This window comes from Molossus molossus, unplaced genomic scaffold, assembly GCF_014108415.1.
Source record: "Molossus molossus isolate mMolMol1 unplaced genomic scaffold, mMolMol1.p scaffold_m16_p_6, whole genome shotgun sequence".
Taxonomy (NCBI): Eukaryota; Metazoa; Chordata; class Mammalia; order Chiroptera; family Molossidae; genus Molossus; species Molossus molossus.
The window spans coordinates 71,346,009-71,373,612 of NW_023425399.1; positions in this window are offsets into that span (position 1 = coordinate 71,346,009).

Here is a 27,604-nt window from a genome sequence, read left to right on the forward strand (position 1 = left end):
TCCATTTACCATGGTTCCTCAGAAGATTGAGTCAGAAAAAAAGCTGCTCAAAAAAATGACACAGAAAAGACATATAATTTGCACTTGCTTAATGTTTATGAAATTCAGTGAAACCTGGTGTCCTTTTCCCTCAATATCTCTTAAACGTGGTCATCTGGAAGCTCAACCTCATTGATTATGTGAACTTGTGTGTATCCTTTGATTACAATCAAGATTGTAATCAAGATTGGATTATGTTTCACTGGTAAAACAAGTGGCAATTATAACCTGAATCATTTTAGAACTGGAGTTTTCAACTACTTGAGTGTTTCTTCTTCTGTTATATTGGGGACACAATTTATATTATAAGCAAGAAATTAAAATTTAAATTATGTATTTTTAAAAAGCACAGGTTGATCCTGATTTTAGACTCATAATATCCCAAGAATCCATACTGAGAAAATTTATGTGGTCAGGGAATATCTCCAAGAGCTTGGGATTTGAGTTGAGATCTGAATGACAAGAACGAAGCAACCATGTTAGAATTTGAAATTGAGTATTCCTGGAAGAAGAACAGCAAGAGCAGATGTCCTAAGATTAGAATGAGCACAGTTTTTAAGAGACAGGAGGAAGTTCAGATGGGACCCAAGCATCGTGAACACAGATGTGGTTAATGTAAAATGAAGATAGCGAGCCAAGCTGGATAAGATTGTAAGCACAGTGGAACACTGTTAAAGGGTTTAATAGAGTAAGAACAATATGATTCTACCTGCATTTTGAAAGGATCACTTTGTCTATTGTATGGAGAATGGACCATGGGGATCAGAAATAGAAGCAGGAAGACAAGAAGCTGTGAGTTGTGCAGGAAAAAGATGATTATAGCTAGATTACAGTGATAACAATAGAGATAGGCAAACATGAAAGGAATCTGGATAAATATTAGAGACGAAGCTGATAGTACTTGATTGGTTGTAGTGTGGAAGGAAAATAATGAACTGAATGATGACTCCAGAAGTTTTTGCTTAAACAACAGTAGGGTGGACAGTGTGGCCATTTATAGAAATAGGGAGGACTAGCAATGAGGCAGGTTTAGCTCTTGTTTTTGAACATATTAATTTTGATAAGCCTTTCAGTTACAGATACCGAGTAAGCAATTAATAGTTAAGACCAGCACTTCATAGGGAAGTCTAGACTAGAATTACAAAGTTTTAATTATGAGCATATAGATAACATTTAAAGCCACAGTGAAAATAAAACTAAATTTTTTTTTTTTTGGTATGTGCCCTTAGCAGGAATTGAACCTGGGACCCTCTGGTTCACAGGCCGATGCTCCAACTACTGAGCCAAACTGGCCAGGGCAATAAAATTAAAATTTTTAAAATAAATTTAAGAAGACTTTGGAAAGGCACAGATACTCCTGAAAGATTTCAACACTTAGAGTTCTAATAGTAAGAGAGGAGCAAGTAAATGAAGAGGTTGAAAAAGTGAAAAGTGTCCAGTCAGAAAATAAAAAGAGAAAAATTTGCAAAATATTAGAGACAAGAGGGAAGTACAAGAGAATGGACAAGAGTATTTAAGAAGATGAGTGTGAGAAGAATCCATTTGAATTAGCAATAGCATGGTAGATGTGATTTTGATAGGAATAATTTTAATTGATTGATGAGGACTAAATTCTATGTCAGGGTGTGGGAGATGGGCTGGGAGGTGAAATAGTAGAAAATGGATTTGTAGAACATGCTTCCAAACCTTCAGAAACGGAAAAAGAGAAATTGTGCAGCAGCTAGAAAAGAATATGGAGTTAAGGAAGCTATTTTTAAATATGGGAAATTCTGGAATGGGTTTCTACGCTGATGGCTGTGATCCGATAGAAGCAGAGTGGTAATACGAGAGGAGATAACCAAAAAAGTAAAGCCCTTGAAAGGGTGATATAAAATATGACATGAAGGACAAAAGAAGCCATTAACCTATGGCAGAGCATTTTTCCTTTGAAGGAAGAGGAAGGAGAAGACGGGAACAGATTCAGGTTAGATTTAGAGATTTGCCCATGAATATATTTAGCATATTTCTTTATGAAGCATTCACTATTTCAGTGGAATATGATACAAAGGCATAAACTAAAACTGGAATGGAAATTAAAGAGAGAACAAGATTAGAAAAGAAGGAAGAGATGTAAAATATTTCTTGCTCAGAGTAGGAAAGAAACAGCATAGGTTGTTGAGAACCCATTTGCAGTTCAAGATTATGAATTTATAGTGACACCAATTCAGACAGTTTCAAAAGTCTTGTAAAACTTTATTGCATTAGTGTAGACACAAAGGAGGTAAGAGTTTAGATCTCAGCTTGTGAATTCCTGGGTGAGTGTAATGGAAGCCTAAAAGGTTTTTAGGTTGATGGATCTTTTAATTGAAGCTGGATTAAGAGGATGTGAGGTCAAGTGTTTGTGTTAGGGATAATGGATTAGAGTCTAAAAGAAATCAAAATATTTTCCATGAGACTGCTTGACAAAACAAGCGGTAAAAATAGAACATTTGTGTTTTGAGGTTAAGATAGTTGGTGATAGCTAGACTACGAAATAATATGGCTGATGTGCGGAGAAGGAAATGGACACAGGAAACACATTTATTTATTCAACAAATATATTTTGAGTATTTCCTGGGTGCCATGCAGTTTTTTTAAGCCACGGGTTCATAGCAGTGACCAAAACAGACAATAACTCTGTGTGCCAATAGATTTTACATTCTAGTGGATAAAAGAGATGACAAGCCAAGACATATATAATAAAGTGTCAGATGTGACAAATGGCAGGGACTGAGGGAAGAGAGATGGCCAAAGGCCTGATACAGTAGAAGGCCTCATCAGTCATGATAAAGAATTTTATTATTTCCTTAGTGTGGTGGGATGACACTAGAGAATTTTTGAGGTGTGTGTGTGAGTGTGTGTGTGTGCACGTGGTGTGGTGTGGTATGTATCAGGGAGGACATGACTAGATTTACATTTATAAATGGATCATTAGGGCTACTATCTGGAAAATAGACCTTTATTGGTCAAGAGAAAAGACCTGTTCAGAAGCTTCTGTCCTAGTCCAGGCAAGAGGTAAATATTCTCCACCTACACCAGGTAGCTATGGTGGATGTGAGCAAAAGGGGTTGAATTTAAGATGGAGATTTATATATATATATATATATATATATATATATATATATATATATATAAATTATTTTTATTGTTGAGAGTGTTACAGATGTCCCCCATTATTCCCCCCGTTGATCTCCTCTACCCAACTCCCACCCCCCACCCAGGCCTTCACTATACTATTGTCTGTGTCCATTGGTCATGCATAAATGCATATACGTTTTTTGGTTAATCTCTTCCTGCTCCCCCACCCCGTTTTCCTCTGAGATATATCACTCTGTTCCCTGCTTCCATGTCTCTGGGTCTATTTTGTTTGTCAATTTATTTTCTTCATTAGATTCCACATATAAGTGAGCTCATATGATACTTGTCATTCTCTGACTGGCATATTTAGCTTAGCATAATATTCTTCAGGTCCCTCCATGCTTTCTCAAAGGGTAAGAGATCCTTTTTTTACAGCTGCATAGTATTCTATTGTGTAAATGTACCACAAATTTTTCATCCACTCATCTACTATGGACACTTGGGCTGTTTTCAGATCTTAGCTATTGTAAGTAGTACTGCTATGAACATAGGGGTATAACTATTCTTTCTGATTGATGTTTCAGGCTTCTTAGGATATATTCCTAGAAGTGGGATTACTGGGTCAATGGCAGTTTCATTTTTAATATTTGAGGAAACTCTACAGTTTGCCAAAGTGGCTGCAGTAGTCAGCATTCCCACCAGCAGTATACTAGGGTTCCTTTTTTTAAAAAAAATATATCCTCTCCAGGACTTATTTTTGATTTATTGATGGTAGCCATTCTGGATAGTGTGAAGTAGTACCTCACTGTTGTTTTAATTTGTATCTCTCTAATGATTAGTGGCATTGAACATTTTTTCATATGTCTATTGGCCATCTGAATGTCCTCATTAGAAAAGTATTTATTATGGTCCTCTGCCCATTTTTTAATTGGATTTCTTGTCTTCCTTTTGTTGAGTTGTATGAGTACTTTATATATTTTAGAAATTAACCCATTATCATATATATAATTGGCAAATATGTTCTACCATACAGACAGGATATATTTTGAGAGTAGAATGTGAAATTGTCAGATTCCTGAGAAGCAGTGTTTCAGATGTGGCCCTTTGGGTTCTCTTCAACTCATTCAACCCCAGGAGATCAGTTCCCTACAATAGCCTGACGGGGTCAAAATTCAAATTTGGCAACTCTCTTTATATTTGTGATAGCACTTAATCATTACAAAAGTGCTATGTGGTAGTTTTCACTAACAATCTTGAAATATCACGGATTTTGTAGGATGTAGAGAAGAGCTAATACAAGAGGCATTTAATTTAGATATCAAGAGATACTATTTATTTTAGAGTTATAGTCTGTCTGTTCTGAGAAATTCACAAGAGAGTATACACATTTTTGGTTAAAAGTCAGAACAGTCTTTCCAGTTTTACCATGAGAAAACCAAGAGATTGAGATGACTCTATTTAAAACTCATAAAATGTTTTCTTCCTACAGAAAGACACTTTTTAAAATTTCACATGTCAATTTTTTGTGTGCATATAATTTTTGTTTATCTTAATCCCAAATTATAAGAAATTTCAAAAATAGAATAGCTGTAGTTGAGCAAAGTAATCTTGATTTGAAATCACTTGTTCTTTTGCAGTATTCTTCTGTATTTAACACATAAAATTTTGGCACAAAGGACGAACTGTCATTGGCTTTCATACCTGTTTCTCCAAGAACAAATCTCTTTTCTGGCTGGGCCACAAAAGGAATTAAAATCATTCTGAAAAAATAGTCAAAACAGGGTTGGAATAAAATCAAAGGCTTAAGGAGTTGAGAAGTCAGGGTAGTAGAGAGCTGTTCTTGTAAACATTGAAATTACTTAGTCGTGTCAGAAAAGGTATGATGAGGAGATTGTGACCTAGGCCCTGAAGATATAAACAACAACAAAAATAATAATAATTGCCAAAGATTTTAGAGAGAGAAGAGAGGAGAGGGAGAGAAAGATAGACACAATGATGAGAGAGAACATTGATTGGCTGCCTCCTGCATGCCCCCCACTGGGGATTTGGCCCACAACCTGGGCATGTGCCCTGACCAGGAATCGAACCAGCGACCTCTTGGTGAATGGGTTGATGCTCAACCACTGAGCTACACTGGCCGGGTAAGAGCAAAATTTTAAATGCTAGTGGCATAGGTGGACCTCAAAGTAATAGCTTCTATAAGAGTAAGGGAAGGTAGTAACATGATAGTGTGTCTGAACAGGAGGAAGCCACTCAATTCACTATGTAGGAGTCAGTTTTAAAGAATATGCGAAAATCAATACCTTCTACATGATAGCAGGTATTCTCAGGGATGGCCTACATCCAGTTAGAACAAGGAGGTGGAGGGAACTTTCAGAAAAAAAGACAGAAAACGTAGGGGAGTGTGCTGGTCATGAAGTAAGTAATTCAGTGGACGCAGTGAAAATTCTTCTCATCCACATTTATCACACTGAAGCAAACTGAAGCCCAGAAATGATCATTTATCCAGGGTCATAGGGCTTTTAGGTGCCAGTAGAATTTGGCTTCTTATGCAATTTTATGACTCCAAAGTTGATGCTCTCTATAAGGCATATGAAGGTAACTCAATATAATGTCAGATAAATGCTATTATTTACCATATTTAAGCCAGCAAAGCATTACAACATAGATACTTAACAATGCTTTTGATGCAATGAGGAATTCGCTACCCCACTTATGAAAGGTCTCAGTGTGCTAATAGATCTCTTAACAATCTCTAAAAAACTCGTTCAAATGCCAGTCATGGCAAACTCTGGATTTTGATAGTTTTTAGTGTCTGCTTTAGAACATACCTGGAAAAATGCAAGAAAAAATAGACTTGGACCAATTTGCAATGTAATTAAGAGCCAGCTACACACCCAGCTATGAAGAGATCAAGAAAAATACCGTTTTGTATCATTGGTATCTTTCTTAATTTTAAAAATTTGTTCCTCTATTCAACCATAAAAGTATTAAATGTTAATTTTTCCTAAAGTATAAAATTTAAATTTTATTTTAAAAAATACACATCTGGTCAAAGGGTGATTGCTAGAGTTCATGGGGTTGCTTTAGCAACTAGCACATATAACAGTAAGAAATTTCTATGAACTCAGAGGCCAAGGTTTTCATGATTTAGAATATAAATTTATTTAAAAAAACACAACTTTGATGTATTTCTCCAACAATTTGAAAAAAAACAATTTTATAGTGATTTTATATTTTAATAACTTTTTAAAATTCTGGCTAACAGAGCAGAGATAGCTAAAACCTATGTGCCTGCAGATAGAGAGAATAATGATGCTCTGATTTTCTCTAGAAGGTCCCCAAATAGCTTGAAATTCAGATGCATCAGTGGCATGTGAGGTGACTAAGTCCTGTATCTAAACCCAGTGACGGTTGATTTTCTACAGTGAAGATGAAACCTTAGCTCTCCTCATCAAGCAGGCAGCCAGGTGACTCTTTTATCCCATCCCAGGAGGTAGATGTCTGTTTTCTGGAGAAACTGATCTCAAGATGCTTAGAATGTTAGGGTGAGGCTTAGTGAAGATACAGGGATCAATTGAAATTTTGCATAGGCATTATGAGATCCCCAGGATGTCCCTCATCTCTGCTCCAAGAGTGGAGACCATCAAGAATATGCTCTTCCAGTCACCAAAGCAAGAAACAAAAGATTATTTTCTGAAAAGACTGTTCTAAAAAAAAGACTTCCTCACTTTTGAGGTCTTTTGACATTTGAGGTTACCGAAGACAAGAAGTTGCTCTGCTAGATCACTTTATGATACTGTTTATCGATTGAAAAGTCCTGCCATATGCCTGGATCTCCCATGGGGCCTTTAGCACCTCACTGACATTGGAGATTAAAGGCAAGTGTCATAAGATATTTCAGAAAAACCTCTAATGTCAAGACCAAAGTGTAAAATAAACAAGAAAAAAATAATTTGGAGCAAGATGACTCAAGATAGACAAAACAAAAACTATTATTAATATGTTGAGTTTGATAAGAATGAATAGTACATTTATGAAATGAAAATAGAATAAGGTAAATCTAAAAAATCACTGTGGAAATTAAAATTATGATAGCCAAAATTTTAAAAAATCAATAGAAGGTATTAGAATACTTTCAAAACAATTCTGAAACTAGAAAAAAGCACAAAGAAAATTATAGAAAATAAAATATTTTTAATTAACTATTTCACCAGAAGGTCAATTAGCTTCATAAAGATAGAATACAAAGAAATGGATAGATTAAAAGGCACTTTTAATTGAAGTAATTTTAAAAATGTTTTTTAAAGTGAAGTAGGGAAGTTTTCAAATTTAAAACTTTGTTTACTCAGGTTAATGAATGAAAGATGTCAATCAAACCACAAAATCTTGATATTTTAGAATTAAAATAAAGCAGAAGTCACAGTTAAACAAGTGGGGAAAATAATGGCCAATAGCAACATGCTGTAGTGAAATCTGGAGAAAACATATTAGTGTTTAAAACTAGCCTCGGTACTATCAATCCTGAGCAAAATTCCTATTTATTTATTTGTATTTATATTGAATTATGGAGGTGACATTGGTAAATAAAATTATATAAGTTTCAGAGGTAAAATTCTATAATATATCATCAGTATATTGTATTGTATGTTCACCACCCCAAATCAAGTCTCCTTCCATCACCATTAATCCCGTTTAACTTTTTCTACCTGCCCCCACCCTCCTTTTCTCTGATAATAGCAATGCTGTGTCAATAAATTTTCTTTTTTCTTAATCCCTTCACCTTTATCACCCAGCCCCCAACCACACCCCGAACAGCTGACCGTCTGTTCTCTATCTATGAGTTTGTTTCTCTTTATCTTTCTCTCTCTTTTCTTTTTTTATTTCTATCTTTTCAGAGTCAAAAGACTTTATTATTCACAAGGAAACCACTAGCCAGTGTTGGTATATTTACATCTGTTTCCTCCAGTGAGCCCATTGCCCCAGGGGCAGCGCTGACGGGACTAGATAGATGCCTGTTCCCACAGTGGACTGCCTAACAGGATAGGAAGACTGAACTTGGGGAACATGGTATTTAGAGCAGGCAGTAAGCAAGCCTCCACTTTGTTCTGGAGGGAGGCCATACCTTATCCCTCAAAGCTACTCACTGTCTACACAACCCTGAGAAAACCTGGGTAAAGAGCTGTCAGAGCCATGCATTCTTGACATACACAGGAAGATGTCTAGGAGCAAGAGACACTTATAGCGGCATCTCACTCACTAGTTATTTTTCATAAAAACAAGAAAGAACTTTTATGCATAGATGTATTGCCCAAGGACACAGACAAAAGGGTGGTGAAGGACTGGTGCAGGGTGAAAACTGAGTGGAGGGAGGCAATGGGAGAAAAAAGGGAGGATATCTAATACTCTCAATAATAAAGATAATAAAAAACAGAGAACTGAACAATTAACTAATCGCTTATGTCATACTCAGGAAAGATTCAGAACAGACTTTCCATCCTGACATTAGATAGTGAAGAGCAAAAAGCTAAAACCCCCTCTGTTTCTATTTTGATTTTTAGTTTATTTTATTCTTTAGATTTCACATATAAGTGAAATCATATGGTGCTTGTCTTTCTCTGAATAGCTTCTTTCACTTAGCAAAAGACTCTCCAAGTCCATCCATGCTGTGCAAAAGGTAAGATTTCCTTCATTTTCACAGCTGGATAGTATTCCATTGTGTAAATGTATCACAGCCTTTTTATCTATTCACCTACTGATGGAAACTTGGGCTGATTCCAAATCTTGATTATTGTTAATGTTGCAATGAACATAGGGGTGCATATATACTTTCAAATTAGTGTTCTGGATTTCTTTGGATATATTCCCAGAAGTGGAACTGCTGGGTCAGAAGGCAGTCCATTTTTAATTCTTTGAGATAACTACATACTGCTCTCCAAAGTAGCTGCACCAATCTGCTTACCCACCAACAGTGCACAAGGGTTCCCTTTTCTTCACTTCCTAGCCAACACTTTTTGTTTGTTGATATATTGATGATATCCATTCTTACAGGTGTGAGATGATATCTCTTTGTTTTAATTTGCATTTCTCTGACGACGAGTGATGTTAAGCATTTTTTTCATGTCTTTTTGCCATCTGTATGTCCTCATTGGAGAAGTATCTATTCAGGTTCTTTGTCCATTTTTAAATTAGATGTTTTGTTTTTGGTGTTGAATTGTATAAGTTCTTTATATATTTTGATTAGTAACCCCTTATCAGATGTAGCATAGGCAAATATGCTCTCCCATTCAGTGAGTTGTCTTTTCTTTTTTCTTTTTCATTATTGATTTTAGAGAATTAGAGAGGGAGAGGGGCAGAGAGGGAGGGAGGGGGAGAGAGAGAGAGAGAGAGAGAGAGAGAGAGAGAGAGAGAAGCATGTACCTCAGCTGGGCACTGAACCCACATCTGGGTGTGTGCCTTGATCAAAATCGAACCTTCCACCTTTTGGTATACGAGAGGCTGTTCCAACCAACTGAGCCACACCAGCCAGGGAATCTTTTCATTTTATTGGTTTTCTTTGTAGTGCAAAATCTTTTTAGTTTGACGTAGTCTCATTTGTTTCTTTTGTTTTCCTTGCCTGAGGAGATAGATCAGAAATATATTACAATGAGAATTGTTTGATATTTTACTGCCTATCTTTTCTTCTATAATTTTTATGGTTTTGAGTCTACCTTTTAAGACTTCAATCCATTTTGAGTTTATTCTTATATACAGTGTAAGAAAGTGGTCTAGTTTCATTTTTTACACTTATTTGTCCAATTTTCTCAACACCATTTATTGAGTAGTCTATCTTTACACCATTGTATGTTCTTGCCTTTTTTGTCAAATATTAATTGACCATAAAGAGTGGGTTTATTTCTGCCCTTTCTATTCTGTTCCATTGATCTGCATATCTGTTTTTATGCCAATATCATGCTGTTTTGATTACCATAGCCTTGTAGTATAGTTTATATCAGGTAGCATGATTTTTCCAACTTTGTTCTTCTTTCTCAAGATTGCTATGGCTACTTGGGTACTTTGGTCATTCCATATATGTGTTTGGAATATTTGCTCTAGTTCTGTGAATATGCCATTAGTATCTTGATAGAATTTGCATTGAATCTATAGTTTGATTTGCATAGTATGTTCATTTTGATTATGTAATTCTTATCCATGAACATGGTATATGCTTTTATATTTGTATCATCTTCAGTTTCTTCAGTGTCTTATAATTTTTTGATACAGGTTTTTTACATCTTTGGTTAAGTTTATTTCTGGGTATTTCATTTTATTTTTTAATACAATTGTAAATGGGATGGTTTTCTTAGTTGTTTTTTTGTTTTTTTTTTCTAATAGTTCATTATTGATGTATATAAATGCAACTGATTTCTGGATATTTATTTTGTATTCTGTTATTTTACTGAATTCATTTATCAGTCTTAGTAGTTTTTTGTTTTGTTTTTTTTTAGAATCTTTAGAGTCCTTTATATACAGTATTATGTCATCTACAAATAATTACAGTTTTATTTATTTATTTCCAATTTGGATGCCATAGAACTTTCAGTACTATGTTGAATAAGAGTGGTGAAAGTGGGCATTCCTCTCTTGTTCCAAATCTTAAGTGAAATGGTTTTATTTTTTGCCCATTAAGTATGATGTTGGCTATGTCACATATGGTCATTATTATGTTAAGTATGTCTACTCTATTCCCACTTTGCTGACAGTTTTTATCATAAGTGGGTGCTGGATTTTATCAAATGCTGTTTCTGCATCTATTGATATGTCATGTGATTTTTTTATCTTTCATTATTTTATGTGGCTTATCACATTTATTGATTTGTGGATATTGAACCACCTTTGCATCCCCAGAAAAAATCCCACTTGATCATAATGGATGAATTTTTTAATATAGAGCTGGATCTATTTTGCTAATATTTTGTTGAAAATTTTAGCATTTATGTTTATCAGGGATAGTGGTCTATACTTTTCTTGTAGTATCTTTGTCTGGTTTTGAAATTAGGATCATGTTAGCCTCATAAAATGAGTTTGGGTGTCTTCCCTCCTCTTGAATTTTTTGAAATAGTTTGAGAAATATGTGTTAGTTCTTCTTTGAATATGTGGTAAAAATTACCTTTGAAGCTCTGAAGTCCAGGAATTTTGTTTGTTGGGAGGTTTTAAAATTTTTTTATTTTATTTTAAATCCTCACTTAAGGGTATTTTGCTATTGATTTTTAGAGAGAGTAGAAGGGCAGAAGAGAGAAACATCAATGTGAGAGAGACGCAATGATTAGTTACCTCCCACGTGTCCCCAACGGGTGTTGAAGATTGAACTTGCAACCCAGGTATGAGCCCTTGATCAGGAATCAAACCTGTGATCCTTTGGTGTGCAGGCTGACACTCTTAACCACTGAATCACACTGGCCAAGGCTGTTGGTTTTTTTTTTAATTTTAATTACTGCTGCTATCTCATGTTGTAATCAGTCTATTCAGATTTTTAATTTTTAGGGATTGAGTTTTTGAAGATTTTATGTCTCTAGGAATTTAACCATTTCATCCAAATTGTCCAACTTGCTAGCATGTAGTTGTTCATAATATTTTCTTACAATCCTTTGGATTTCTTTGTTGGTGTCAGTTGTTACTTCTCTTTCATTTATGGTTTTATTTATTTGCATCTTCTCTCTTTTTTTCTTGATAATTCTGGTTATAGGTTTGTCAATCTCATATTTTAAAAGAAGAAGCTTTTGTTTTCATGGAAATTGTGTATTTTTTTTAGACTCTATATCTTCCCTGATCTGTATTATTTCCATTTTTCTACTCATTTTGGGGTTTGTTTGTTTTTCTTTTTCTAGTTTCTGTAGGTGTAAAATTAGATTGCTTATTTGAGATTTTTTTTGTTTCTTGAGGTAGGCCTGTAATGCTATGAATCTCCCTTTTAAAGCTGCTTTCATTGTGTCCCATAAGTTTGAGTTGTGTTCTCAGTTTCATTTGTTTTAAGGTATCCTGATTTCTTACTTGATCTCACTGTTAAGCCATTCATTTTTTAATAACATGTTATTTGGTCTCCATGTGTTTGTATGTTTTTCAGGGTTTTTTTGTTTGTTTGTTTGTTTAATTGATTCTAGTTTCATACCATTACAGTTAGAAAAGATAGTTGATAAGATTTCAATCTTCTTAAATTTAGAGACTTATTTTGTGTCTTTTAAAAAAAATATTTTCTTTATTGATTTTAGAGAGAGAAGAGAGAGGGAGAGAGAGATTCTCTCTCATCAATGAGAGAGAACATCAATTGGCTGCCTCCTGCATGTCCCCTTCTGGGGATTGGGCCCACAACCTGGGCATGTGCCCTGACCAGAAATCGATCCAGCAACCTCTTGCTGCATGGGTCAACACTCAACCAGTGAGCCACCCGGCTGGGCAAGACTTATTTTCCATATGCCCTTGAAAATACTGTATTATCTGCTGCTTTGGAGTGAAATGCTCTGAAGGTATCAGTTAAATCCATCTGATCTAGTGTGTCATTTAAGGCCACTTGTTCCTTGTTAATATTCTGTCTGTAAGATCTATCCATTCATGTCACCGGGGTGTTAAAATTTTCTACTATGACTGTATTACCATCTCTCTTTCATTATGCCCATCAAGATTTGCTCTATATATTTAGGTGCTCAAATGTTGAGTGCATAATTGTTTAGAAGGGTTATTTTCTCTTGTTAAATTGCTTCCTTTATCATTATGTAATGTCTTTTTTTGTAGCCTTTGTTCTAAAGTGTATTTTGTCAGATGTAGTTATTGCTACCACAGCTTTTTTAAAAAAATTTTCATTTGCATGAAATATCTTTTTCCATCCCTTTTCTTTTTTAAAATCTTCATAAATATTTATTTATGTGTTGATTCTCTTTATCTGCAGTACACTTTATGGTAGCTGACACTTATTTGGTAAGTACTCAGTATTTTTTTTTTCTTTATTTTTATTGTTGACACTATTATATATGTCCCCATTTTACCCCTTTTGTCGCCCTCCGCCCAGCCCCCAACGCCCTTTTCTCTGACCATTACCACACTATTGTCTATGTCCATAGGCAATGAATATGTGTTCTTTGGTTAATCTATTCACCTTCTTACGTCCAATTTCCCTCTTCCTCACCCCTCTAACAGTTGTCAGATTGCTCCATTTATTCATGCCTCTACTTCTATTCTGTCCATCAGTTTATTTTGTTCATTAGACTCCATATATAAGTGAGATCACATGGTATTTGTCTTTCTTTGACTGGCTTATTTCACTCAGTATAATAATCTTCAGGTCCATCCCTGCTATCGCAAATGGAAGATTTCCTTCTTTTTATATCCATGTAGTATTCCATTGTGTAAATGTACCATAACTTTTTTATCCATTCCTCTCTTGATGGTCACTAATGATGAGCTGTTTCCAAATCTTGGCTATCGTAAATAATGCTGCTATGAACCTAGGGGTGCATATATTCTTTCAAATTGGTATTTCAGGATTCTTTGGATATAGTCCCAGAAGTGGGATAGCTATGTCAAACGGCAGTTCCAGCTTTGGCTGGTTTGGCTCAGCAGTTTGAGTTTTGGCCTGAGGACGAAAGGGTCACAGGTTCAATTCAAGGTAAAGGGCATGTACCTCAGTTGCAGGTTTTATTCCCGGCTCCAGCCAGGGTTGTGCAGGAGGCAACCATTCAATGTATCTCTCTCACATCGATGTTTCTCTCTCTGTTTCTCTCCCCTTCCTTCCCTTCTACTCTATCTAAAAATCAATGGAAAAATATCCTCAGGTGATGATTAAAAAAAAAAAAGCAGTTCCATTTTTCAATTTCTGAAGAAACTTTACATTGTTTACCAAAATGGCTGCACCAGTCTGCATTCACACCAGCAGTGCACTAGGGTTCTCTTCTCTCCACATCCTTGCCAACACCTGTTTGATGATTTATTGATGGTAGCCATTCTGGCAGGTATGAGATGATATCTCATTGTAGTTTTAATTTGCATCTCTCTGATTATTAGTGACATTGAGCACTTTTTTTCATCTGTCTGTTGGCCATCTATATGTCCTTTATGGAGAAGTGTCTATTCAGGTCCTTTGCCCATTTTTAATTCTTCCTATTTTTTGTCTTCCTATTGTTGAGTTGTATAAGTTCTTTATATGTTTTGGAGAGTAACCTCTTGTTAGATGTTATCATTGGTGAATATGTTACCCCTGTACTTGTAATCTGTGTGTAACTTACATTCAGAGCTGTATTTCTTGTACACAGCATTTATTTGGGTCTTGTTTTCTTCTCCATTCAGCTACTTTATGCCTTTTAATTGGAGCAGCTACATTTTTAATTCCTCTGTGCTTATTTTTATTTTTTTGTAACATTGGGATAATAATACCACCTACTTCATAGGATTGTGAGAGAATTAAATGAGATAATACACAGAGTGAACTCTCAATATTAGCTATTTTTATATTGATAATATTACTACCATACCTTTCAACAAGCACTTCTTACTAGAAAGAATTGTCTGGGAAACTATAGTTATGAAATATCATTATTTATGTCATCATGAAATGAAAAAGGACTCACTAAGCATGGAGTAATAATGGAGTAAAGATTTAAATAGTTTGTTTATATATTTAAACATATAAAACTTAAAGCTAGCCCAGCCAGTGTGGTTCAGTGGATTGAGAGGTCCCAATTCAATTCCTGGCCAGGGCACATGCCCAGGTTGCAGGCTCGATCCCCAGTAGGGGACACGCAGAGGCAGCCAATCGATGTTTCTCTCTCACATGTTTCTATCTGTCTCTCTCTTCCTCTCTCTCTGAAAAAAATCAATAAAAATATATTTAAAAACAAAAATACTTAAAGCCAATTATAATAACTGCAAATGTAATCATCAAAAGATAAATTATAAAACTAAAATATAATTGCAGCAATCATGTGGCAAAAGATAATTGATGTATAAAGAATATTTTTAGTCAATAAAATCTATGCATTAATAGAAACTGGTCAAAGGACCTAAACAGAAAAATCATAGGGAGTTTAAAAAACATGTAAAACAAATACAATCGAATAAAAAAAATAATGGATTGATATTTTTGGTGTAGGAATTTGGCAAGAAACAATATCAATAACTCTTAACTTCCTAATATCTTCATTACACTTTATTATTTTGTTATTTGTTTAATATGTACCTTGATTTAATATATCTTTCCCAAGTTGGCTTTAGCCTTTGTTAGGGCGGAGACCTTGACTTTTGTTCAATGCAACTTTCTCAGTGTAGCTGAATCAAGAGTCAAACTGTCTGGCCGCAGTCTCAGCTCCCTCAGTCCTGTGTCATGGGTGGGGAGGGCCATCCTCATGATTGCTCTGGGCCTCCACACAGGAGAAGCTGGGAAGCAGGGCAATGATGTTATTTGCTCTAGTCCAGGACAGAGGTTTCAGACAACAAAAGTGATGGTAGCTGAGTTAGAGACCGTGGTGAAACAATCCCTAGTGCCAGGGGTGTGGTGTACCTACCACTCCGATGCCTTTCAGCAGGTTGAAGGCTATTTGGATGTCCCATTATACCCCAGATGGTGAAAATGGATCAGCACATAGATATGTATTAGGTACTTAGAATTTGCTGACTGAGAAAAAATGCTATTATAGGGGGCAAAGCAGTCACAAATATAGTGTATGTGTACATGTGTATGATTTTTAAAACATTTGGAAATTTTAAAATTTATATATCAAGAGCCATTCATAACCTTTGATATAGCAGTTTGTTAAATTGGAACCAGTCCTAAAAAAATTTATCAAACAAGTATTTATTTCTAAGTGTGTTCATATGAGCTTTTTAATAATAATGGAAATCACATAAATGCCTAAAAAAAGAGTAACGTTAAAAAAAATTTGTTAGGATGAAATATTATGTAACCATTAAAATCAATAATTTCAAAAACCACAGAATGGTCTGGCAAAGCATTAATTATATGTTAAATAAAATTTACAAAATGTGAAATAATATAATGTGAGGCAAATGTTTAATACCACATGCATTAGTAAGGAACTGCACTAAATTTCTTAGTAGTAATTGTCTCCAGTTGTGAAATTGTGTAAGATTTAATATGTGTACAGTGTGTGGCAAAAGTAGGTTCATAGTTGAGAGTACACAAAACAGAATTTATTCTCCTATTTGTTATTGTATTATTTTTTATACAAATATCTGTAAACCTACTTTTGACCCTCCCTGTATTTCCTAAAACATTGTAAAGCACTGTTTTAATTTTTTTTTTTATCCTCTCCTGAGGACATTTTTCTATTTTTGTTCAGATAGAGTGGGAGGGAGAGAGAAAGAGAGAGAAACATCTACATGAAAGGGACACATTGAGTGGCTGCCTCCTGCACAACCCCAACCAGGGCCAAGGACATACTGCAACCGAGGTACGTGCCCTTAACGGGAACCAAACCCGGGACTCTCTTGTCCGCAGGCCGACACTCTAACCGCTGAGCAAAACTGGCCAAGGCTGTTTTGATTATTTTTAATTAGAGCCCTACTATAAGCATTGTTAAATCAGTAGGAGACAGATAAAGACACTAAGTTATAAACATGTTTGCAAAAGTATGATTGTTTCCTATGGAAATCACTGTCTTACCTTTAAACTTGTTTATGCTGGAAACAAGGAAAACTTTTCATAAAAGAGATAACTTGCCTGTCAGCAGTCCATTGCTTGGTCACCTCCAGTTGTACTCCTCTAGGAAAGGGAAGAAAGATGGGCTGATTTCCCACCCAGACAAGCCAGTGCTTGGGACTCCTTGCAGACAGAGCAAAGTCCTCCTCTCTTATGACACCAGGGAGCAGAGAGGGAGATCCGCTCACCATTCTAGAGCAAGACAGGCTCATGCACAGCCTGGGTGAGGTAGTAGAAAGTAATTCAAGGACAAAAATGTATATTCCAACAATATAAAGACACCTGGAACCACTAGGGTCAGTTCTCTGGTTAATTCATTGTCTAGGTTGTTATGGCCCCAAAGTCGTTAAACAGTTATTTTAAATTGTGGTGTTAATGTAAGTGGTAAACACTAAGTTTTATTATTACTGCACTTCTAGGAGCCTTTTATATGTTAAAGGGTCTTGTAAATCTCTGAGATGAAAATATGATTTGCAGATTTTCTAAACCTTAATAGTCTCCTGCTCATTTTTTGCAATATTTTTATTGCACAAAGATATTTGGGAGACAATGGCCTTGGTATTTCCTCTAGAACTCTAAACTTAGATCTCCATTAGGAAGAAAAACTAATTTATCCTAGCCCTGGTCAGTTTTGTTCAGTGGTTAGAGCGTCGACCTGCAGGTTTGATTCCAGTCAAGGGCACGTCCCTTGGTTGCAGTTAGTCCCAAGCCTTGGTGCTGGAGGCAGCCAGTCGATGTGTCCCTCTCACGTCGATGTTTCTCTTTCTCTCCCTCTCCCTCCCTCCCACTCTGTCTGAAGATAAATAGAAAATATTCTCAGGTGAGGATTTAAAAAAATAATAATAATTTATTCTAAAATTTTTCCAACAGACCTTTTTGAAGACAGGTCTGAATTAGGGTAACCATAGGATTAGTAGGGTTGTTTTACATAAAACTTTGAGAAGGGAAAGGTTGAGGTGTGTGGGCTCAGTGTGCAGAAGGCATTATTAGAAAGAGCATTTGGGTCCAGCCGATGTGGCTCAGTGGTTGAGAGGTTGCCGGTTCGATTCCCGATCAAAGCACATGCCCAGGTTGAGGGCATGCAGGAGGCACCCAGTCCATGCTCTCTCTCATCGATGTTTCTATCTCTCTCTCTCTTTCACTTCCTCTCTCTCTAAAATCAATAAAGGGAAAAAAATTTAAAAAAAAGAAAGAGCATTTGGATTCATTGTAAATGTATATTGTAAACTCTAGGGCAAGCACTAAAAAGAGTTAAAAAAAGAAGTATAACTGATATTAAAGAATATCAGATTGAGAGAAAATTGAATCATATAAAATGTTGAATTAAAAACAAAAGGCACAAAAAAGTGGAACACAAAAATAGGAACAAGGAACAAGGGCAACAAATAGAAAACAGTAACAAACATAGTAGATATTATTCTAATTATTTCAATAATTGTTTTGAATGTCAGTGGTCTTAATGCAACAATCAAAAGGTAGCAGTGGCCAGCTCTCAAGAAGTCAGGAGGCTCTAGCAAGGAAGCCAAGGAAGAGAAACTCAAAAGGTGCAATGCTAACATAAAGTGAATTGCTAACTATAGAATTCTATGAAAATGCCATGAAAAAGGTCTTGAAAGATTTAGTTGCATAATTACTTTTGTTTTCTATAGTATGCAATATTTATAATGAGATTATTAATTTACCAGTCCTTTGTCATACACTACTACAGTAGTTATTAAAAAAAATAGTAAGTTTTCAATAAATGTTTTATTAATTAAATATATTTCCAAGTATACTTCTATTTTATGCTGAATGAGTAGTGAGAATTTAATATAGTCTTTTATAATAGTAAATTTTATGTCCTGTTTATAATTGGTCTTCGGTTTCTGCCTTGCAAATTTAATTTCCATCAATCTGATTTGTACGTAAAGAGTGTGAACAAACACATGGCTTCCCATGAAAAAGTACAACTTTGCTTTGACATCTAGTTTGAGATATTATGTTGCTATGTTGGTAAACATGCTCTTTGTTTTCAGGCTCTTATGTAATATATTTGGGCATGAAAAGAGAGTTTGCTTCATAGAAGTCCTTCTGTTTCTCTAAAACAAAACTATCTTAGAAACATTATTTCATCTAGAATGCAATATTAGTAAATGGACTTGTGTGAGCAATAAAAGGGACAGACTTTTTTTCCCCTGAGATTCATTTATATTCAGTAGGAGAGTCAATTCTCTTATTCATATGGCCCTACCAAGAAGTACTTACTGCAGATGCACTTTATTCCTAAAAGAGAGTCAATCACTGTACCTGTGGATATCACAGTATCAGAAGATACACAGGGGCCACATCATTATTCTGACATTGTCCTGCATAATCTACCCACATGCTCAGTTAAAAAATATCACTAAGGCAACTAGTCCAAGGACGAAGTGATGGAGACTTGAAACAGAATGTAAATGTTAGCTGATACTAAATATGTTTCAGAATCAAACATTTGAGATAGTTTTATATCAGAGGGCATATACAAGAAAAGTAGAGCTCACTCACATCCAGAAAAGAAGCCAATGAATTTGTCCAATGGAGCTTAGCTCAGGCTTATCCTAGCTCTGCAGAATCAGTGCCACCTAGTGGTTAATCACAAGTACAAAGTTGCACAGGAACCCTATTCTGGCCACATCCCCAGCTCCATCAGAAAGAACTACTTCATGGTACAGGGTAGACCAAAAGTAACGTTTACAGTTATTCTTACTTTGAAGGATATTGTTCTTATTTATATGTTGCATTGCCGTAATCTCTGCTGAATCTATTCAGCCACTAAACTCAAGCCATATCGCTTAAAAAGAGAATCAGCCTTCTGGTATACATACCTGATTCCATCATGCTGGCTGGCATGTTGCTTCACAAGTTGATTCTTTTTTTTTTTAAATCCTTACCTGAGGATATTTTACCATTTATCTTTAGATAGTGTGTGTGTGTGTGTGTGTGTGTGTGTGTGTGTATGTGTGTGGAGAGAGAGAGAGAGAGAGAGAGAGAGAGAGAGAGAGAGAGAGAGAGATGTGAGAGAGACACATTGATTGGCTGCCTCCCACATGACCCCAACCAGGGCCAGGGACTGAAGTGCAACTGAGATATGTGCCCTTGACTGGAATTGAACCCGCGACTCTGTGGTCTGCAGGAGGACACTCTAACCACTGAACCAAACCGGCCAGGGCACAAGTTGATTCCTATACAGTACCTGTGTAGACTTAAAATAGACTCCTAGACCCATATTTACAACACAGACTCTAGACTTTGCTTAGAAAACAAACTTGGCTTAGAAAAACAAAGTTTACTCACATTTAGATTCTAGCTCTAGAATAAATTATATGGCTTTGCAGAAGTTATTTACACTTTCTGAGCCTAGTTTTCCAAAGTCTTTCAAATATACAGTTAATAACCATTCTTAATGCCATTATAGATACAGTGACATAAATAAAATTATATATGTAAAGTTATGAACATACATGTTTAATAAATAGTAGCTATTGTTATTTTAAAGTCTTCAAAAAAGGACAAAATGCATTAGACATTTTTTCTAACAAAATAATTTCTAATTTCATAAATAAGAATATCAAAATTTTGATTGCACATTTCACAGCATCTGAAAAGCTCCCTACATTTCAGAAACTGAAGGCATATTTGTACTGGAATGGAAATTATATCACTGTTTCAGGCCAATCACCCACTTTGCTCTCCTGTCCTTGCACAAGCCCTTATGGCAATAAATATTTATCATTTTTGTATTCATGGCATTCTTTCAAAACTGAAATTTCTATCATAACATGTGAAGATATTAAATTTTACCCACAGTTACTACATTGTTGACTCAGTCACCCACTGCTATTTTATAACTGCCATGACTGCACTGTCTCAGAAATTTAGAGGCAAATTAATCACACATTCTTGATAAGTGAGATCTTTCCCTCTCATCATAGTATTCCATTTGGACTATATCACCTTAAAAGTATAATTTCCTAATGGTAGAAAAAAATAAATCTTATTATTTTTTAATCCTTGCCCGAGGATATTTTTCCAAATATCTTCAGATAGAGTGGGAGAAGGGGGGGGGGGGGGAGAGAAACATCAATGCGAGAAAGACACATCAGTTGACTGCCTCCCACACGACCCCAACCAGGGTTGAGAATGAACAGCAACCAAGGTACCTGTCCTTGGCCAGAATCAAACTCTGTGAGATGACTCTTTAACTATTGAGCCAAACCAGCCAGGGCTACAGTGATTGTACTTTGATCAAAGTTGTCAGCCATTGGTTTACTACTAAAAGCTATTGTCTTCACCTAATTTTCTCTTTCTTAAAATGGCTACTTCAAAATTATGCCTTGGAGTTCTTGTTACCAACATGAAATATACAAAAATTGCTGTACAAAGAACAAGCTTAGCCAGTCCAAAAATGGTCTTCTCCCCTGGGTAATGAACCTGAAATGTACTGGGGCAGCTAACAAGATTTATAGAAACTATTGATAACTATGTACTTCTGCTATTTTGTAGAAAAATTGCTGATATTTTCAAAATAAGTCGAGAATTATCTTTAGAACAAGTAGCACCTGAGCTCTTCTCATTGCTTTTATCACCAATGGTTGAGCCTTGGGAAGAGAAAAAGTTTATTGCATAAAGTATAATGACAGGCTGAATTGTGAGCTAAGGCTCCAGAAGAATCATCTCTTGCATAGAGATGGATTGTTTTTCTCAGTGTCAGAAGAGAATGTGTTCACCAGGAGGTTAGGTAACTCTAAGTTTTAAACTACAGACAGAAAAATGAGGGAGAAAAATGCCCAGGACACTAGGAATTCAGAAGAGAGAAGAGGTCCAAAAATTGATGGTGAGTAATAACCAGAGGAGACAGAAAATGTCTCAAACACCCAAATACCACTTAACAGCACAGAAGAAAGAAGAAAAGCACATTTTAGCTTAACATATAAATAATATATAAGGTGTATCTATGGGACTATGAGGAGAGGCTTCAAGACTGGGAGAGTTGTCCAACTGTATGCACTGAAAGACACAAGAGTGGAAGCACATGGGTCAACATAAAATGTGAAAGAAATAGCAGTTACATCATTGTGTGAGTTTACCACAAACATTTACACGGTGTACAACACAAAACTAGCATAAATGGGAAATGTAGGAGTAATGAGCTCTCAAAGTCCTTAAATGCTTCTAAATGTCATATTAGTTTTACTAAAAACAGTCCATCTAATACAATATATATCCACCTGTGTTACATCCTTAGAGGGTAGAAAAAGCAACCAAAAGAAGTGATGTTCCAGCCCTGGCCTGATAATGGCTCAGTTGTTTGGAGTATCATCCCATATGCCAAAAAAGTGTGGGTTTGATTCTTGGTCAGTGCATATACCCAGGTTGTGTGTTGATCCATGGTTGGGCCCATTCAGGAGGCAACTGATCAATGTTTCTCTCTCACATAGATTTTTTTTTTCTATTTCTCCATTCCTTTCTCTCTAAAATCAATAAACATATCTGCAGGTGAAGGTAAAAAAAAAAAAGTGCTGTTCTAGATTAACTTGGGTTGACAAAGAAGAATATAAGTCTAATTGGGAGAAAAGGGAAAAGTATTTTTATGATCATGTTACCCAGATCAGAAACTCTAGATACCTTTACAATAAACGAAAATGCTGTTTAAAATATTTGGAGATTTTATGTGCTATATTTATGTTGAATATTATTACTTTAGTTGTTTTATTTTGAATACTGTTTTATTCCTTTGTATAAGACTGGCATAATTTATTTTACCTCTTATTTAACATCTGAATTCTCTCCAAATTTCTGTTCTTAAAATAATGTCTCCACATGTACATGTGTAATAGATGCTGTAGACTCTAGCAGTGGAATTGCTATATCCTCAGTTATGTGTGCATTTTGGTTCACTAGATATTGTCAGAGTGTTCTCTATAGTTAGGAGAATATAATGCTCTCATCAGAAAAGTGGGACGTTTCATTACTCTGTAGATACACCAACACATAGCATTGCCTAACTACTTAAGTTTGGCCAGTCTAATGGTTCAATTTTTTATTTTACTGATTTTTAAAAAATAAATGTTTTTCTTTATTGATTTTAAGAGAGGAAGTGAGAGGGAGAGAGAGTTAGAAACATTGATTAGAGAGAACATCTATTGGCTGCCGCCTGCATGCCCCCCACTGGGGATTGGGCCCACAACCTGGGCATGTGCCCTGACCAGAGATTGAACCAGTGACCTCTTGGTGCATGGGTCGACACTCAACCACTGTGCCACACCAGCTGGGTTATTTTACTGATTCTTGATAATGTTGAACTTTTTATTTATGTTGGTTACTTGGTTACTTATGTTCTTCTCTCTGTCCATTGTTTCTTGATATATTTGCCCATATTCTCTTGGGGAATTCTCATTTTTATTATTGTTTTTTAAACACATTCTTTATGTATTACAATTATTATTCCATTGTAGGCTATATGGGTAACAAATATCTTCTCCCAGGATGTGGTCTTTTTGCTTTTAAGTCAAAATTATCAACAAAGATAACATTAGACAAGCTATCTAGTCTGTCAGTGCTTTATTTGGAAATCATGGAGAAGTATTCAGTGAGTAAAATGAAAATAAAATAAGAGCTAGAAACAATAAAATGATCCTGAAAGACTCATCATTTTCTCTTGTTATTGTTGCTTTTCTTGTTCTGTCACTATATCATTTAGTTATAAAAATAATGCTGTGTGACAAAACAAACTTAGTGACTTACAACAACGGGCATTTATTGTCACATGCGTAGGTTAGCAAGTCAGCCATGGTTTTGCTGATTTTGACTAGAGTTGGCTGATAATTGTGCTTCAGTCTGTTGTCTGGTTAGGACTAGCCTCAGGTCAAAGGTTAGGTTTAGGTGGGCTTCATATTGTTCTGGAATCAAAACTTATTTTGGACATTGTCCCATTGAAATGGTATATGCCAAGGAGCAAACCCAACTTTTCAACCATAGTTTACTGGCTGTTTACTCCTGTTCTTTGGCCAAAACAAGGCACATGACTAATTCACAAGGTGAGTGGGAAATTATACTCTGACTCCAAAGAGAAGAGACAAGTGAATATCTATTTAAAAATATTCTAATATATCAGAGTTAGCTTATATATTGGAGAGTATGCATTTTCTGGTTGTATTTTTCTGGAGGAAGAGGCAAAAATACCATAATTTTAATCATTTTTTATGTACGAGGGATTGCTCAATAATTTATTTTTAAAATATGTATTTATTGATTTTAGGTAGAGAAGAAAGGAGAGAGAAAGAGATAGAAACATTGATGAGGAAGAAATATCGTTCAGCTGCTTCCTGCACACCCCCACACTGGGGACTGAGCCCACAACCCTGGCACGTGCCCTGACCAGGAATCAAATCAGCGACCTCTTGGTCCATGGGATGATGCTCACTCCACTGAACCACACTGGCTGGGCTCCTTAATAATTTCACTTAATAATTTTTATGAAGAATGAGGGAAGGACAATGAAGGGACATAACTGAACATAAATCAAAGTTCTTTATTCAAAATAAATAGACTCTAAAGATTTTAAAAAGGCATGGCCATTACATTTTTGTTTGTTTTTTCTTTTAAGAAGCTTATATTCATTTAGAAGATTTATCCACAAATGTATCTTCTTTGTTGCTCTTCAATCATTCCTGCACTACAATTAAATCTGAGATAATATTCCAATATTTTATTATGAAAAATGCAAACATATAGCAGAATGAAAGGATTTTATAATGAGGAATCATATGCCCACCACCTAGATTCTACACTTAGCATTATACTAAACTTGTTCCAGCACATATTTATCTAACTCTTCATCCCTCTAACCATTCATGCATTTTATTATGTGATGTATGTCTAAGTAAGTTGCAGCTCTCACTGCGCTGCTTTCTAAATGCCTCAGAATGCACACCATTAACTAGAGCTCAATATTTTTTCACAATTATTTTATTTTGAGGTAATATGTACCCACAAAGAAATGTACAAATCTTATGAGTACCATTCAATGAGGATTGCTGGGTGTCTAAGACAGTGCATATAGATTGGAGCAGCTCTGTTTGAATACAAAAGCCTTCAAGAGCCTAAAGTTCTGTAAAAGTATGATTAATAGAGGAAACAATGCCACAGACAGTTTTACAAAGGGACAGTGACAATGACTCCAGCATTCATGCATTTTATATCCCCTGGTAACCCTGTCTTCTAAGTTACAGAATTTACAAGTCATCCTCAAATATATTATTCATCGCATCCCCCCTTTCCCTTCAGTTTTTCTATGAATTATTATGACAAGCTTTAATGTTTAGTGGAGGAAACTCTAATTTAGTCCAAATCTCTCTCTTCTTCTTTTCAGTAGTATTTTGGGCATCTATGTATGTTCATATATGATGTATATTTTTCTGGCCATAGAATGTAGAAAAAGCAAATGTGATCCTTGTTCATGAGGTGCCAGAGTTATGGCAAGGGTTTGGGAAAGCTGTTTGTACAGTGTGATTTGGGAACACAGAAGAGGGGCATAAACCAAGGTAGGGGAGACGGTGGAGAAGAAAGGAGCTTAGGAATGCCCTCTGGGAGAAGAGAAGTCTGAGTTGGATCTTGACAAACAAATGCACAAACCACATTGCAGGAGAAGGTCATTCAAAGCAGAAGGACCAAACAAAATAGAGAAATACAGTTGAGAGAAAACATAACATAGTTATTTACTGATTCAACAAAGGTGTAATGGGTACCACTAAGTGTCTTGTACTGAAGAGTCACTGAGGACACAGGGGTGAAGAAAGCTAACATACCCTCCTAGAACCCAGAATCCATTGGTCACTAGCCATTGAGTCCAGAGTTACAGTGTGAGAAATGATATAAAGCAGACTACTATGAGGGACTAAATGTGGTGTAGACACAGTTAGATATGGCAAAGAGCCACTCTGATAAAATGGTTTTAAACAGATATCGGTGATAAATAGAAAATAATGAGAGGTGGGACAGGGAGAAAGAAGAAAGAAGGGAGGAGACATCAATATAGCTGTTTGGCTGTAAAAAGGAGAGAACATCTGTAACGCCCTGAAGCAGAATACACGCACATTTGAGAAGCAAGTCAAGTCGAGTGTGGCGTCAAGACAGACAGAAAAGAGGAAAACAGCAAATCGAGGTCAGAGAGGAAGCAGAACCCTGATTTTCCAAGGCCTTTTTTTCCATCGTCTATAAACAATGGTTTGGGATTTTTGTTATTATTTATCCATTATCTATTTTAATCTCTTAAAGAATGCAAATAAAAAATTCTCTAATCACATCTATGTAAAATAAATGTGAAATCCACATTTTATTACAAAGACATCTACTGACTTTATATTACTGCTATCAATATTAAGGCTGTCACTAAAATCCAAATTGTCAGCATCAATTTATTTGCATTTAAATCACCAGAGACATATTGACAAGTTGACATATGAGATAAAAACATTTGAAGGCGGTGATAAGAATATGTAAGTCTCATTGGTGTCAGTTTAAAACCAATCCAAATTTTAACAAAAAATAATATTTAAAGTCCCTGAATTTATATTTGGCAAATGCAAGAAAGCTCTGAGCTCATGGAAAAAAAAAAAAAAAAAACTGAGGTAAGATGAAGAAGTAAAAATATATAGTAGACAAAGTAATTTACATAGTAGCTATTTAATTGATTTTCAGCAATCCTGGGGGGTCTATTCCACCTTCTTAATGCTCTGACCCTCCATCTGCTGCACTATGACCAGGTAAATTAAGGCACAGAAACAAATGTCACACACACACAAACTGCAACACATGACATAATAAATTAGAAATCACTAGTTTTGGTTGCCAATAAAGTAAGAACAAGATAAAATAATACCTTTTATGGCCACTAATATTGAACATGATAGTGGAAGAATTAGGCAATGTAACTAAAAGAGAGCAAAAGGGGACATAAACACAGGAAAAGAAAAGGTAAATATATTTCTATTCACAAAGTACATGATTCTCTTTCAGGAAAACTCAAGACAATTGATTAATGTTTCTTTCCTCTCTTCTGAAATTACCGCATCTTATCCCAAATTCCCAAATACTAACAAAAAGTTTATCTTCGCACAAGAAATTGTTTTATAAGAGGAAAATTGGATTTATTATAATACATTATCATATTTTACTGGAAGATGCTCATTGCTTATATCATTACATTTTACCATGGCACACAACTTTTGAACATAAAAATATTACCCATCCAGGATTGATATATTTGAAATATAAAATTTGGATGTTTTTCAAAATCTATGATTCTGAAGTTAGTTTAAAAGTGGAAATAGAGTTGCCTGGATCTATCTAAATGTGATTTATCTAAAAATATATGGAGTTTTATATAAAAGTAACAAGAGAGAAATGTCTTTTTCTTCAGATGGCTGCTTAGACCAAGAAATTCGTAAGATGTATTCTATCTGTAGCTTCATAGAGACTACTTGAGAGAGCCTTGTTACCCGGTTAACTTCTTGCTTTACAGTCACACCAGCAGTATAAACTTTGAATTTCTAAGGTGAATTTTACCTTAATATTTTCCTGTCTTCATAGAAATTTGAAAACTTAAAAACAGTTAGTATAACAGAACACTGGGAAAACTAAGTAGAGCATAATGAATATTTTAAGTTACTTCTAATAAACTGTAAAATATTACGCTTATTCTAAATATACAAATATTAAGGCCATCATGTTACAGTAGACACATAATTAGGAAAATTCAGACCT